Consider the following 15,510-nt stretch of genomic DNA (forward strand, 5'->3'; position numbering starts at 1 on the left):
GCACTGTCAGGTGTTCTAGGAGCATAAATTACAACCAATCACACTTTTGAAGGCCCTGGAACACCAGGACAATGGAAACCCCCACAAAATGACCCAATTTTGGAAAGCAAACACCTCAACACATAATATAGGAGGCATTGGCTGCAGATAGGCACTCAGGTACTCTGATGGGCTGCAGACAGGTACTTGGGTATTCTGATAGGCTAGAGACAGTTACTCGGGTAATCTGATGGGCTTCAGATAGGTACTCTGGCACTCTGGCTGGAGACAGGTACTCGGGTACTCTTATGGGCTACAGAAAGGTATTTGGGTACTCTGATGGGCTGGAGACAGGCACTCGGATACTTTGATGAACAGAAGACAGGTACTCAGGTACTCTATTGGGCTGCAGATAGGTACTCAGATACCCTGATGGGCTGGAGACAGGTACTCAGGTATTCTGATGGGCTGCAGATAGGTGGTCTGAAGGGCTGGAGACAGGTACTCTGATTACAGGTGCTCGGGTACTCTGATGACAGGTACCCGAGTACTCTGATGGGCTGGTGACAGGTACTTGGGCACGCTGATGACATGTTCTCTGGTACTCTAATGGGCTGCAGAGAGGTACTTGGGTACTCTGGGCTTGAGACAGTTACTTGGGTACTCTGATGGGATACAGAGAGGTACTCAGGTACTTTGATGGGCTGGTGACAGGTACTCGGGTACTCTGATGACGGGTACTCTGGTGACAGGTACTCGGGTACTCTGATGAAAGGTACTCGGGTACTCTAATGACAGGTACTCAAAGTACCCGAGTACCTGTCACCAGCCCATCAGAGTACCTGCGTACCTGTCATCGGAGTACTCGAGTACCTGTCATCAGTTCCCAAATATCTGTCACCAGCCCATCAGAGTACCTGAGCACCTGTCATCAGAGTACCTGATAGGCTGGTGACAGGTACTCGGGTACTCTGATGGGCTGGTGACAGGTACTCGGGGACTTTGATGGGCTGGTGACAGGTACTGGGATGGGCTAGTGACAGGTAATTTGATGGGCTAGTGACAGGTCCTCTTTTTTGGGGGGGCAATCAGTGTGTTTTGGTGTGGACTGTAATCGGTAACTAGCTGTTACTGCAATCTCACACTGATCCTGAGGAGGAGAACACGGTGACAGCTAGTTACCGTGTTCTCTGATGACATTCTGTGACCGGCTGTGATTGGACACAGCCGGTCACGTGGTAAAGAGCCAATTTCATTGGCTCTTTACCATGATCAGGGATGGACTGTGTCAGAGTGACACTCTCCATCCCCGATCGACAATCTGCGCACCCCTGTGGGCGTGCGCGAGCGGCGTGCATGAGGGAAGTGCATGTGGCCGGCTGTGATTGGACACAGCCGGTCACATGGTAAAGAGCCATTTTTTTAATGGCTCTTTACACCGATCGGGGATGGGCTGTGTCCCAACGGACATGCCGCATCCCCGATCACCGTGCTGCGCGTCCCCGGGGCACCTGGAGAGCAGCGGATGCGGGCGGGGGCGTCATATGGACGTCATATGAGGGAGACTTCCTGCCGGCCTCATATTACTATGGCCCGGTAAGGAAGGGGTTAACAACCATTCTATTTCATTTGTACTTGGTCCACACAAACACACACACATGAATGCATGCTTAGTACAAATAAAGAATCAAAACTTAAAAGAAATGATACCAAAGCAAAGAAAAGAAAACTTTATCCTTTTTGCTCTAATGCCCACTGCTTCAAGAACGTTTGATTTAAACTTCCCCATCAGTACTGTAACTCACTAACAATCCCTGTTGCTCAATAGGCCACTAAGGAAACATCAATTTTGTTGTTAAGAATGTATTTCTTAAGACTGACTTGTTGCTTTATGGCATCCTCAGCTTTCCTTACATTAACCACTTCCCGACCGCCCAATGCAGTTATCCGTAGGTATACGTCGGTCGCGCGCCTGCAGCTAGGGGGCGAGCATGTGCCGCCGCTGACATGCTGCCGCCCCCACTCAGCAGCAGGGATGTTGATGCACGGGACAGGCGGCTCCAATTGCCGCCTGACACCCGTGATTGCTCCCCGCTGAGAGAGAACGGTCAGCTGTTGTAAACACAGCTGACCGCTCTTCTCCCTGGAATGACCATAAAGCACCTGTGATCCTTCTATATAGGAACACAGGTCTCTGTGATCATTTCACAAGCCCCACCCCTATACAGTTAGAAACACGCCAAGGTACACATTTAACCCCTTGATCACTTACTGTGTTAACCCCTTCCCTGCCAGTGTCATTATTACAGTAACAGTGCATATTTTTTAGCACTGATTACTGCAGTAATGTCACTGGTCCCCCCAAAATGTCAAAAATGTCAGTCAGGGGTCCAATCTGTCTGCCGCAATGTCGCAGTCCCGCAAAAAATTGCAGATCGCTGCCATTACTAGTAAAAAAAAAACAATAAAAATGTCATAAATCTTTCCTGTAGTTAGCAGACGCAATAACCTTTGCACAAACACACTTATTGCAATTTTTTTTACCAAAAATTTGTAGCAGAAAACAAATTGGCCTAAAATATAAAAAAGTTTCGATTTTTACTTTTTTTTTTTCGGAATGTTATATAGCAGAATGTAAAAAATATTACTTTTTTTTCAGAATTGTTGCTCTTTTTTTGTTTATAGCACAAAAAATAAAAATCGCACAGGTGATCAAATAACACCAAAAGAAAGCTCTATTTGTGGGGGAAAAAAAGACATCAATTTTATTTGGGTACAGCGTCGCACGACCGCGCAATTGTCCGTTAAATGAACGCAGTGCTGAATTGCAAAATATGGCCTGGTCATTAACCACTTACCGCAAAGTGACGTAGGACTACGTCTGCAAACTTTGCGGGGTTATACCAGGATGATGCCTCTAGCTAGAGACACCATCCCAGTACCGTGGTTTACAGCCGACGGTTGGCTTTCCGTCAGTAACGACCGATGCGGCTCGGGACCCGCTCGATCGTTACCCGGTTGAGCGGGAGGGGATGTCCCCCCCCCTCCAGCCGCCTTCCGTGACTTTCAACGGGCCTCCCGTCCCACCGGGAGAGCCAAGCACCCAGCCGGCACATCCGCCGGCTGGATGGAGTCCCGATCAAAGCCGGAAATGGCTTTGATCGGGTCTCTGATGACGTAACCCAGAGGCGGCGTCCATGATGTCACTTCCGGGTTACTGTGCTGCAAAAGGCGGCAAATTTAAAAAATGTTGTTTTCCGCGTTTTGCATACATGGAAGTGTAGTGGAGGGGTCTAGGGTCTTTTAGACCCTCGATCCCTCCATAAAGAGTACCTGTCACTGCATATTGGTGTCACAAGGGATTTACATTGCTTGTGACAGCAATAAAAGTGATCAGATTCTTTTTAAAAAAAACTGTAATAAAGTTAAAAAAATAAATAAATAAATAGGAAGAAAAAAAAATGTAGCTGCCCCCGTCACCGTTAGCTCGCGCACAAAAAAAAACATATACAGAAGTCAAGCCGCAAATGAAATCGCTGTTCAAACCACACATGTGAGGTATCATCGCCAGAGCGTGAGCAATAATTAAAAAAAAAGAGCATCACTCTAACTCTAAACTGGTAACCGTTAAAAAAATTTAAACGTCGCCTATTGACATCTCTATTGACCGTAGTTTGTCGCCATCCCACGGGTGTGCACAATTTTAAACCGTAACATGTTGGGTATCTATTTACTCGGCGCGACATCATCTTTCACAATATACAAAAAAAAATGGGCTAACTTTACTGTTTAGTATTTTTTAAATGCAGTGAAATGTGATTTTTCTAAATTTTTCCAAAAAAATGGCGTTTTAAAGACCGCTGCGCAAATACCGCGTGACAAAAAATAGTGCAATGACCAACATTTTATTCTCCAGAGTCTTTGCTAAAAAAAAAATATATATATATATATATATATATATATATATATATATATATATATATAATGTTTGGGGGTTCTAAGTAGTTTTCTAGGAAAAAATACTGGTTTTAACTTGTAAACAAAAAGTGTCCGAAATAGGGCTGGGGCTTAAGTGGTTAAGGGGGAAAATCTTTCTGGTCCAGAAATGGTTACGTTGGAATTGTACACTCATGATCAAGTATTCCAAGCTTATGAATTTGAACAAAAGGGACATTGTATGCTTTACCTTTAGAAAATCACGCAATAATAACAGAAAATACTACAGGGTTATACAGGAAATAAACAACAAAAAAAAGCAAACAAACTTAGTTACAGTAATATTCTACCTTTCAAAATCAGAGATCAGGTACTCACACTAAAATAACTGAGGACCCAAAGCGAACTGCTTTTTGTCATAATCAACTACAGTCAGTAACACTAGTACAGTAAGGAAATATTATTTTAAAAGGTGACAAAGTAAATAACACTGACATAGAAATGCACAGAATGTTTACACAGGACTGCACTGTCTAAACGTATTTGAGTGGGTCATAAATTCTTATCTGCTGAAAGAACCAGATGCATCGGCAGCTGGACCAGAGAAAAGAGACATTTGGCAGATGGCCACCACACAAGCTTGTGTTACATTCCTGATGAAAACATGACTTTTTTTCCTCACCTGTATACAACATTGCCTTCTTTCCTCTGTATGATATATAGCCATTTCAGGGAGACCTAAAATGTAACAATTCATATAATGTATATATATTCATGTAATATATTCATTTACTGCATATTAAAGGGCTAACCGTCAAGACATTTATGAGTGTGTTGTCCTACATAAAATAAAAGCAAACAAAAAAAAAAAGCCCACAATTTTATTAGTCTAGCAAGGTTCACAAAGGCATGGGAATTTCCATCACAAATAAAAATTAAAAGAATTAGTATAAATGTAGGTGTTTAAACTACTTCCGGTCTGCTATATGCATACAGACAGTCCCGGAGTTACAAACATCCGACTAAAGCCCTGTACACACGCACCGATTGTTGGCCGTAAATTTTCGGCCAACGTCGGATCGGCCGATTGTCGGCTTGTTAGTATGATGCTTCCGACAACCGACTGCGACTTTTCGGCTGAACAAAATCTGGTGTGCATGCTATAAAATTTTTGTTGGCCATCACCAGAACGGCCGATTGTTCGTCAGTCAGTACAGATTTCGGCCGACAAAAGTCCGATGAGCAAGACTGGGCATGCTCAGAGAAGAAAAAACACACGGAAAGTAAACCAGAACATGACATCACTTCTGCAGTTGGTTGTTGTTGGCCGACAAAATTTGTGTGCAGTCTAAAGCACATTTAAAGCAACACAACAACACTGGACAAAAGACGGCCGATCGGTCGGCCAACAATCGGTGCGTGTGTACGAGGCTTTACATACAACTTCTACTTACAAACAGTGGGAAACAACAGGGAGTGAGAGGAAATCTCCCGCTAGGAAGGGAAATTCAATCCTGTAAGAGTTCCCATAGGAAATATGTGTCTCCACTGAAGCTTTATCACCAATCTTTGTTTCCACAACAGCCCAACATTTTTAATATCCAATTGTCACAGGGACAGAAAGTGAGATGAAATCTTCTGAACAGGGGTACAGACAGCAAAAAAAAAAGGTTACAGGGGTGTTACTTTTCCCTATGCTATCCCAAAAACGTAAAAATTATTTTTTTGGCTGGAGCTACACTTAAAAAATGTACCTATTTTGGCTTATACACAAATTCAACTTAAAGCGAAAGTACAGCCTAATACCTTAACCAGTTCCTTACCGGGCCATTGTAAAATGATGCTGGCAGGAACACTTTGTCGATCCGATATGACGTCCACCCGGATCCACTGATCTCCCGCCCCTCCGGGGGCATGCAGTGCGGCGAGTGTGTCCGTCGGGACACAGCCCATCCCCGATCGTATAAAGAGCCATTAAAAAAATGGCTGTTTACCATGTGACCAGCTGTGTCCAATCACAGCCGGTCACAGAATGTCAACAGAGACAACGGTAACTAGCTGTTACCGTATTCTTCTTCTCACACACTGATCCTGTGTGGTGAGGAGATTGCGGTAACAGCTAGTTACCGATCATAGTGCACCCTAAAACACACTGATTGCCCCCCCAATAAAGAAAACCTGTCACTGGCCCATCAAAGTACCTGTCACTAGCCCATCAAAGTACCTGTTACCAGCCCATCAGAGTACCCGAGTACCTGTCACCAGTCAATCAGGTATTGTGATGACAGGTACTTGGGTACTCTAATGGGCTGATGACAGGTACTCAGGTACTCTGATGGGCTGGTGACAGGTATTTGGGTACTCTGATGACAGGTACTCGGGTACTCTGATGGGCTGGTGACAGGTACTCGGGTACTCTGAGTACAGGTACTTGGGTACTCCGATGACAGGTACTTAGGTACTCTGATGGGCTGGTGACAGGTACTCGGGTACTTTGAGTACCTGTCATTAGAGTACCTGAGTACCCGTCATCAGAGTACCCAAGTACGGGTACTCTGATGGGCTGGTGACAGGTACTCAGGTACTCTGATGGGCTGATGACAGGTATTCGTGTACTCTGATGACAGGTACTCGGGTACTCTGATGGGCTGGTGACAGGTACTCGGGTATTCTGATGACAGGTACTCGGGTACTCATAGTACCTTTCACAAGAGTACCCGAGTACCTGTCATCAGAGTACCCAAGTACCTGTTATCCGAGTACCCGACTACCTGTCATCAGAGTACCCAAGTACACGTCACCAGAGTACCCGAGTACCTGTAATCAGAGTACCTGAGTACCTGTCACCAGCCCATCAGAGTACCCGAGTACCTCTCTGTATCCCATCAGAGTCCCTGAGTACCTATCCCCAGCCTAGAGTACCCGAGTACCTCTCTGCAGCCCATCAGAGTACCCGAGAACATGTCATCAGCGTATCCAAGTACCTGTCACCAGCCCATCAGACTACCCAAGTACCTGTTATCAGAGTACCCAAGTACCTGTCACCTACCCATCAGAGTACCTGAGTACCTGTCATCAGAGTACCTGAGTACCTGTCTCCAGCCCATCAGGGTATCTGAGTACCTATCTGCAGCCCAATAGAGTACCTGAGTACCTGTCTTCTGCCCATCAAAGTATCTGAGTACCTGTCTCCAGTCCATCAGAGTACCAAAATACCTCTCTGAATCCCATCATAGTACCCAAGTACCTCTCTGTAGCCCATCAGAGTACCCAAGTACCTGTCTCCAGCCCAGAGTACCCAAGTACCTGTACCCGACTACCTGTCTCCAGCCCAGAGTGCCGGAGTAACTATCTTCAGCCCATCAGATTACCCAAGTACCTGTGTCTAGCCCATCAGAATACCCAAGTACCTCTCTGAAGCTCATCAGAGTACCTGAGTACCTTTCTGAAGCTTATCAGTGTACCCGAGTACCTGTCTGCAGCCCATTAGAGTACCTGAGTACCTATCTGCAGCCCATGCTTTCTAGATTATGTATTGGGGTGTTTTATTTCCAAAATAGGGTCATTGTGGGGGTTTCCATTTTCCTGGTGCTCCAGGGCCTTCAAAAGTGTGATTGATTGTAATGAAATTATATGTGTAATGTATGCTCCTAGAATACCTGACGGTGCTCCTTGCATGTTGGGCCTTTGTATGTGGCTAGGCTGTGACAAAGTCTCACATATGTGGTATCACCTTACTCAGGAGGAGTAGCAGAATGTATTTTCTTTCCACATTTTCCAAAAAATTGTGGAAAAAATTACAAGTTCAAAAGACTCATTATGCCTCAGAGAATATACGTTGGGGTATTTGCTTTCCAAAATGGGGTAATTTTGTGGGTAATTCCCTTGTCCCAGTGTTCCAGGGCCTTCAAAATTGTGATAGGTGGTTAGGAAATTATATGTGTAATTTATGTTTCTAGAACACCTGACGGTGCTCCTTGAATGTTGGGCCTCTGTATGTGGCCAGGCTGTGTAAAAGACTCACACATGTGGTTTGGCCATACTCAGGAGGAGTAGCAAAATGTATTTTGGGGTGTAATTGCAAGTATGCATATACTATGTGTGAGAAATAACTTGTTATTATGACAATTTTGTGTAAAAAAAAAAAAATAATAATTATGTCTTCATTTTCCCAAGAATTGTGGGGAAAAATTACAACTTCAAAAAACTCACCATGCCTCTTACTAAATACCCTGGAATGTCTACTTTCCAAAAAGCCGTAATTTGGGGGTATTTGTACTGTCCTGACATTTCAGGGCCTCAAGAAATGAGATAGGCCGTCGGTACATCAGGTGTGATCAATTTTCAATGATTGGCACCATAGCTTGTAGACTCTATAACTTTCACACTGACTAAATAATAGCCACTAATTTGGGTTATTTTTACCAAAGATATGTAGTAGTATAAATTTTGGCCAAAATTTATGAAAAAATTACTTATTTGCAAAATTTTATAATAGAAACTAAAACAAAATGTTTTGTTTTTTCAAAATATTCGCTCCTTTTTCACTTATATCACAAAAAATAAAAAACCCAGTGGTGATTAAATACTATCAAAAGAAAGCTCTATTTGTGTGAAAAAAATTATAAAAAAAATTGATTGGGTACAGTGTTGCATGACTGAGTAATTATCATTCAAAGTGTGAGAGCACTGAAAGCTGAAAATTGGTCTGGGGAGGAAGGGGGTGTAACTGCTCTGTATGGAAGTGGTTAAATTCTCCCCTGCAATCATTAATGTGAGCGGAGTTCAGCCTTATCTGTCAAAATGAAAAAAATCACAGTTTTTTACCTGAATTCTACAGTTTTCAGTGCTGTCACATGATTTTAATTCCACTTCCAAGAGAAGCAAATGGGTGTGGTTACGGAAAGCCAGTGACATCACTTCCAGGGAGGGACACTGTTCCTGTGTAGCCAGTGGGCGTATACAGAATGGGAGGATCTGATCATAGGTTCCTGTATAGCTAAACTGGGGGGGGGGGGGTGCACATATACAATATAGCAGTGCTGGGGGGGAGGTGCACATATACAGTATAGCTGTGCTGGGGGGGGAGGTTTGCATATACAGTATAGCTGTGCTGTGGGGGAGGTGCACATATACAGTATAGCTATGCTGGGGAGGTGCACATATACAGTATAGCTGTGCTGGGGGGGGGGAGGTGCACATATACAGTATAGCTCCCATATCCATTCAATGTTTTCTGCTCATATATATAATATGTAATGGTTTCTGCTCATATAGATAAAAATAGTATTGGTTTGCTATACACTCTTTCACATAAGCTATGCTTACCATCGATTGTAATGTAAGATATGAGTAGTTTTTATTTGTAACTGTTTTACATCTGCTATAGATTGTACTCAGGTAGCTGTATTTTAAGCCCTTTTTCTATGCACCATGCACTAATAATAACTTTCAGTATCCCCACGGCCCCCACTGGCTGTGGATTGTGTGGATAGTAGGAGGAGCTGGCACTTGTTATAGACCTGCCCCACCCCTTGCCGCTGCCTCATAACCAGAGTCAGGATGGCCGCCTGGGAGGCCTGATGAAAAAGCACGCATGCTTTGAACGCGCGCCACTGATGTGACACCTGTCAACTCGCCCTGCACTAGCTCTCCGTCCCCCTGGTAACGTCTGGATTTTCCCTCCGCCCACAGACCCAAAGCTCCAGAATCCACTGGCGCTGTCTGCAATGTGATACCCTGAGGACTCCAGGCTGCCCCTAAGACGGACCCGCAGGATGTCACCTACTACATGCCCCTCTCACTTTGCCTGTCTGCAAGTCCTTTCAAATAAAGTGTATCATTGCCTTTTTAACCCTACACTTAGATTGGCGCTGCTCTTTGTGTTTACTTTCTCCTTACAGAGCCCTTCCTACTCTGATGAGCAGGCTGCCCTTCCACCATATAAACATTGAACCTATTGAATCTTCCTGAACTGTTCAAGACTGTATAAGATCCTATACTATGTACTGCCCTTTTTTATATCCCTCACTCACCCCAGTATTTAATGCACAGACCTATCCAGCGCTTGTCATATACACTCTTCATACACACACTGACCACTTTTTTAAGTACACCTTGCTAGTACTGGGTTGGACCCCCTTTTGCTTTCAGAACAGCCTTCATTCTTTGTGGCTTAGATTTAACAAGGTGTTGGAACATTCCTCAGAGATTTTGATCCATATTGACATAATAGCATCAAGCAGTTGCTGCAGATTTGTCGGCTGCACATCCATCAAGCAAATCTCCCGTTCCGCCACAATCCAAAGATGCTTGATTGGATTGAGATCTGGTGACTGTGAAGGCCATTGAAGTACAGTGAACTCATTGTCATGTTCAGGAAACCAGTTTGAGATGATTTGAGCTTTTGTGACATGGTGCATTATCCTGTTGGAAGTAGCCATCAGAAGATGGGTACACTGTACACATAAAGGGATGGACATGGTCAGCAACAATACTCAGATGTCAGCGGATCTATGGTAGTGAGCCCTTGTAGATCCCCAGCTCAGGATTCCCCAGGGCACAGAGTCTAAGCCCCAGCCTGCTTCTTCGCCAGGGCCCCTGATGGTGGGAATGGACTTGCAGCAAGCTGGGACTAGATCGCCTCCCCCAGGTAGGCCTAGCTGAAGATGCGGAGATCGCTGGCGTGTGCAGGGTAGCAGCAGACAGAAGGATATCCAATAGACAAGCCGAGGTCAGGGCAGGCAGCTAACAAACAGACTGGAAGACGAAGCCGTGGTCGTTACACAGTAAATCAAATACAATAGCTTAGGGGTATACAGATTGGAACTCCAAGAACAGAGAAGTTGCTCAGGCAAGGAGCACTGCACTGAGCATGTGTATATAATAGGGAAGCAGACAGGGAGGTGACCCAGGAAGTAATACAAAGGAAAAGGATATAAACCCACAGTGGAGCAGGCAACGCCCATAGGTGAACAGAGAAGCCAAACACCACATGTGAAAAGAAGCAAGGTTGAAGCACTGCAGCGAGGAGGTAACAGTATACAAATAAAAATTACAGGCTAACTCGTGACATCAGGTAGGACGTAGCATTTAACCACTTCTGGACCAGAAGATTTTCCCCATTAATGACCAGGCCATATTTTGCGATTCAGCACTGCGTTACTTTAACGGACAATTGCGACGCCCTACCCCAATAAAATGTATGTCCTTTTTTTCCCACAAATAGAGCCTTCTTTTGGTGGTATTTGATCACCTGTGTGATTTTTTTTTTTTCACGCTATAAACAAAAAAAGACAGACAATTCTGAAAAAAAAAAAAAAAAAAACAATATTTTTCGCTTTCTGCTATATAACATTCCCCCCCCAAAAAATGTTAAAAATCAAATTTTTTTTACATTTTAGGCCAATTTGTTTTCTGCTACATATTTTTGGTAAGAAAAAAATCGCAATAAGCATATATATCGCGTCTACTAACTATGGGAAAGATTTATGTCATTTTTATTGTTTTTTTTTTCTTTACTAGTAATGGCACCGATCTGCAATTTTTAGCGGGACTGCGACATTGCGGCAGACAGATTGGACCCCTAACTGACATTTCTGACACTTTTGGGGGGGACCAGTGACATTACTACAGTAATCAGTGCTAAAAATATGCACTGTTACTGTCATAATGACACTGGCAGGGAAGGGGTTAACACTATGGGTGATCAAGGGGTTAAATGTGTACCCAGGGGCGTGTTTATAACTGTATGGGGGTTTGGCTTGCAAAATGATCACAAAGACCTGTGTTCCTATATAGAAGGATCACAGGCGCTCTGTGATCATTTCAGAGAGAACGGTCAGCTGTGTTTACAACAGCTGACCGTTCTTCTCTCTCAGCCGGGAGCGATCGTGGGTGTCAGGCGGCAATCAAAGCCGCCTGCTCCATGCATCAGAGTCCCCGCTGCCAAGAGGGGGCGGGAGCGCGCTGCCGGCAGCGCACGCTCGTCCAGTAGCTGCAAGCACGCGACCGATGTAGACCTATGTCGGTTTGCGCAGGAGGGCCGCCCAGCCGCAGTAAATCGATGGCGTGCAGTCCGGAAGCGGTTGAACAATGCTCAACTGGTCCTAAGGGACTCAAAGTGTGCCAAGAAAATATCTCCCACACCACTACTTTTCTGGGAAATAAATAGTGTTTGGCTGAGATGTTAACATACTTGTAGAGCAATAGCCTTCCCAATTCATTTCCTATTTATATTTGAATATTCATATTTACTGTAGATCTCTTAGATAGGCAGACACTGTTTGGAGAACTGCTTTTTTAATTTTATTTTTTAACATATATCCAACTTAAATCTGTCCTAAAGAAATATACATACCTTATTTCCAATACAAATTAATATTCACCTGTGTAACATTGTGAACATTCTTGACTGAGAAATGCCTCAGGCAACAGCCTAATTAAAGCTGAAGATCAACTTGTAAGGTATTACATCTATATTTGCTACATCTACTGTGGAGTATGCATGATTTGTAGTTTATTTTAAATAAAAAAAATAGCATCCCCTCTCAGTGAAACCCTCTATATTTGTAAATCTAGGAAATGTGTTAGTTTTTTTTTTTTTAAGTATTTTGTTTGCGCTGCTAACATTTTTTTTAATGTATAACATTGTTCCTACAGATGGCTAAGAGGATCAGCAAGGTGAAAGAATATGTCAAGAAAAATCTTTGTGAAAGCCTGCAGCGACAACCTAAAAAGTAGCTGTCTGATTCAAACACAGGTTCAACTATTCATGGCTGTCCTTTCCTGTGAATCAGCAGAGAAACATTCGAAGGAAGGTGAATCAGGCTCTAGTTGTATTATTTTACTAAAATGTTTCATCTTAGACCCTAATAATTGTGGAAATAAATTAGAGGATCTGTTTTGCTTAAGACATTGCCTTCTGCATTGCTTTTAATCTTTACAACCCTGTTTTCTGCTTTTCATTACAATGTACTCTATAAGGAGAAATGAAGGTTCTAACCTTATAAAAAGTATACAGCAATAAGACATGCTTTCATATTTACAAAATTATAAGAACCGTTATTTCCCAGCAGTCATTTAGTAAACCAGTTTCCACCAGTAATTTTGTTTTTCAGGAAAATGCAGCTCTGTTAAAGAAAAAAGCACAAATCAAATTAACCTGACAGCTAATATAAAAATGAATATGAAAGTTGTATCCACAAGCCTTATTGTAAAAGGATACAATTAAATAGAGAGTCCCCTTTACCTATTTATGACGACCCTTGTCTATTGAAAATATGAATGCTGTTATCAACCAGTGACATAAATATAGGATGAAATTACTTTACAGAAAATGAAGGTATTCTTCCTGCCTAGCTCTACTGAGTAATCCATTCTAACTCCACCTTAGATATATATAATTGCCTGCATTTCATAGCCCAGTTTCTGAAATCATGACATCCTTTAGCCAAATCTTCTGTCTGGGACTCCTATGGGGCTGTCATTTAAACTGAATATTTTTAATTACTAAAAGTTTGTTGTGCAATCAAGCCAAGTTTTTGTGTCAATAGATTTTTTTTTAATTTTCAAATACAAATACAGAGGATATAGCATAGGCAGATGCTTAGGAGCCTAAACTCCACGTATGGTACAAAGTAAAAGGAAAAGTAAAAAATGAACAGGTACAAAAATACACAGCCAACTTGGATCAATAAGTAATAGCAGATCGGTAACACCGTATCAGTAAGATCAAGAGGTTTCACAGACTCTAAATTTAGGTTTCATGAACAGAACTTCACTCTATCCAAGGTTTCTAAATCTTCAAGAAGGCCTAGAATGAGTTGCAACTCAGAGCTAGGACTTTTCCATAAGAAAAATTTGTTCTTACCAAAGAGAGGGCCTCTAAAGGATTAAGTTTGAACTGGGATTTCCAGTGTCTATCAATTGTAGTTTTGGCAAATACAGCCAAGTTTGACAAGATATGGGATCCTTGGTTTTGATTTGTATCAGCGGATTAGTGAGGCCTCAGGAATGCCAAATTTTAGGTTTTGGTGAACTTCTTTTTCTATTCTCCTCCCTCAAATCTTTTCCCAACTCTCTTCTTATTTGTACCGTAATTGACTAATAAGGACTAGCCTAGAGTGCAAAGCACCTAACTGTTATACATGTGATGTCTATATCCAGCCTATAATTATCACGATTGGGCACCTGTTTTTTTTTTTTCTTATCTGTTTGCATTTCCCTCTAGGTGTCTGGAAGACTTTATTCAAATTAAATTATGTGGATACACATTAAGTATGTGGATATGATTTCTCCCGTTGGGAGAGCTGCGTGCTTTGTATTCTTGCTTAATTCTAAAAAGTTAAATAAAAAGATTGGAATATTAAGGTTTGTTGCATCAGTGTTGCAATTACACTTTTAATATGTTTTTCCAATACAATTAAAATAATGCAGTTATCTAAAATGAGTGGATACCAATATTGTATTATCCCACAGTAAAGGTAGCAGAAGGGTACTCTAATACTAGTCAAGAAAAGTGAGTTGGATAAGTAACAAGCATGGAAGAGTAACAGATCAGGTCACAGAAAACTACTGAAGACTTCTCAGCATTGACAATAGGCATAAGTGAGCCTAAATAGCCTGACTAAAGCCCCGTACACACGTACGGATCGTCGTCATACAAACGTTCGTCTTTTCTCCCCGGGATGTCGGTGTCTGTTGAAAAGTGCAAAGACAGCACAAGGACAGCACAAGAATTTTGTCCGCAGACTTCAGCTGACTGCAGAAGTGATGTCATGTAATGGTTAACTTTCCCTGTGTTTTTTATTTTCTGAGCATGCCCAGTCTTGCAAATCTGCGGTCTGTCGGCTGATTTCTGTACTGACAGGCGAACAATCGTCCGTTCTGGTGTCCGCAGACAAAAATTTTCATGTTTGCAAGAAAGACTCTTGTCCGCGGATTGTGCGCAGACAGCTGTCGGAGGCACCATACTAACACGCGTACAATCGGCAGATCTTTCGTCCGCCGACGTTTGTATGACGACGATCCGTACGTGTGTACGGGGCTTGACACCAACATACGCACCAGGCACGCATGTACATATGCGTGCTTAAATGCATCCATCCCAGTCCTGAGAAGGACCATTTGTCAAAGCACACACATGAAAGCAATGTTGATTCTAGCAGCTTAATTGCCTTTATTTGAAGACTGACCTAGAGTCAACTTTAACTATTCAGTGCATTTTTGCTAATCAAGAGTTTATAAGATCAAACATTTTCTTTCATTTTTATTGTCCTTTAGTAACATGTACCCCTAAATGGTATTAATCTACTAGTAGCTAAAACGTGTATTTCAACTTTTGCAGTTATGGAAAACAGCTACTTTATATATTGTTCCCATTCACATAGCATAGTAATTGTAGCTGCCGACTTTGAATTTTCTGAAGGAGCCTGGAGCTTAAATTCTGGCCTAAAGTTCCATTTTAACTTATTTGTGGAGTATCATAATTATGTCATGAGCTATGTCTGCCTCCTGTTCAGATATTTTGTTCTGACAACTGTTTTATAAAGTAGTAAATACATTATAGTGTAACCCTTTATTTAATGCATCAAG

Source organism: Pelophylax lessonae, assembly GCF_965119305.1.
Source record: "Pelophylax lessonae genome assembly, chromosome: 4".
NCBI classification, from domain to species: domain Eukaryota; kingdom Metazoa; phylum Chordata; class Amphibia; order Anura; family Ranidae; genus Pelophylax; species Pelophylax lessonae.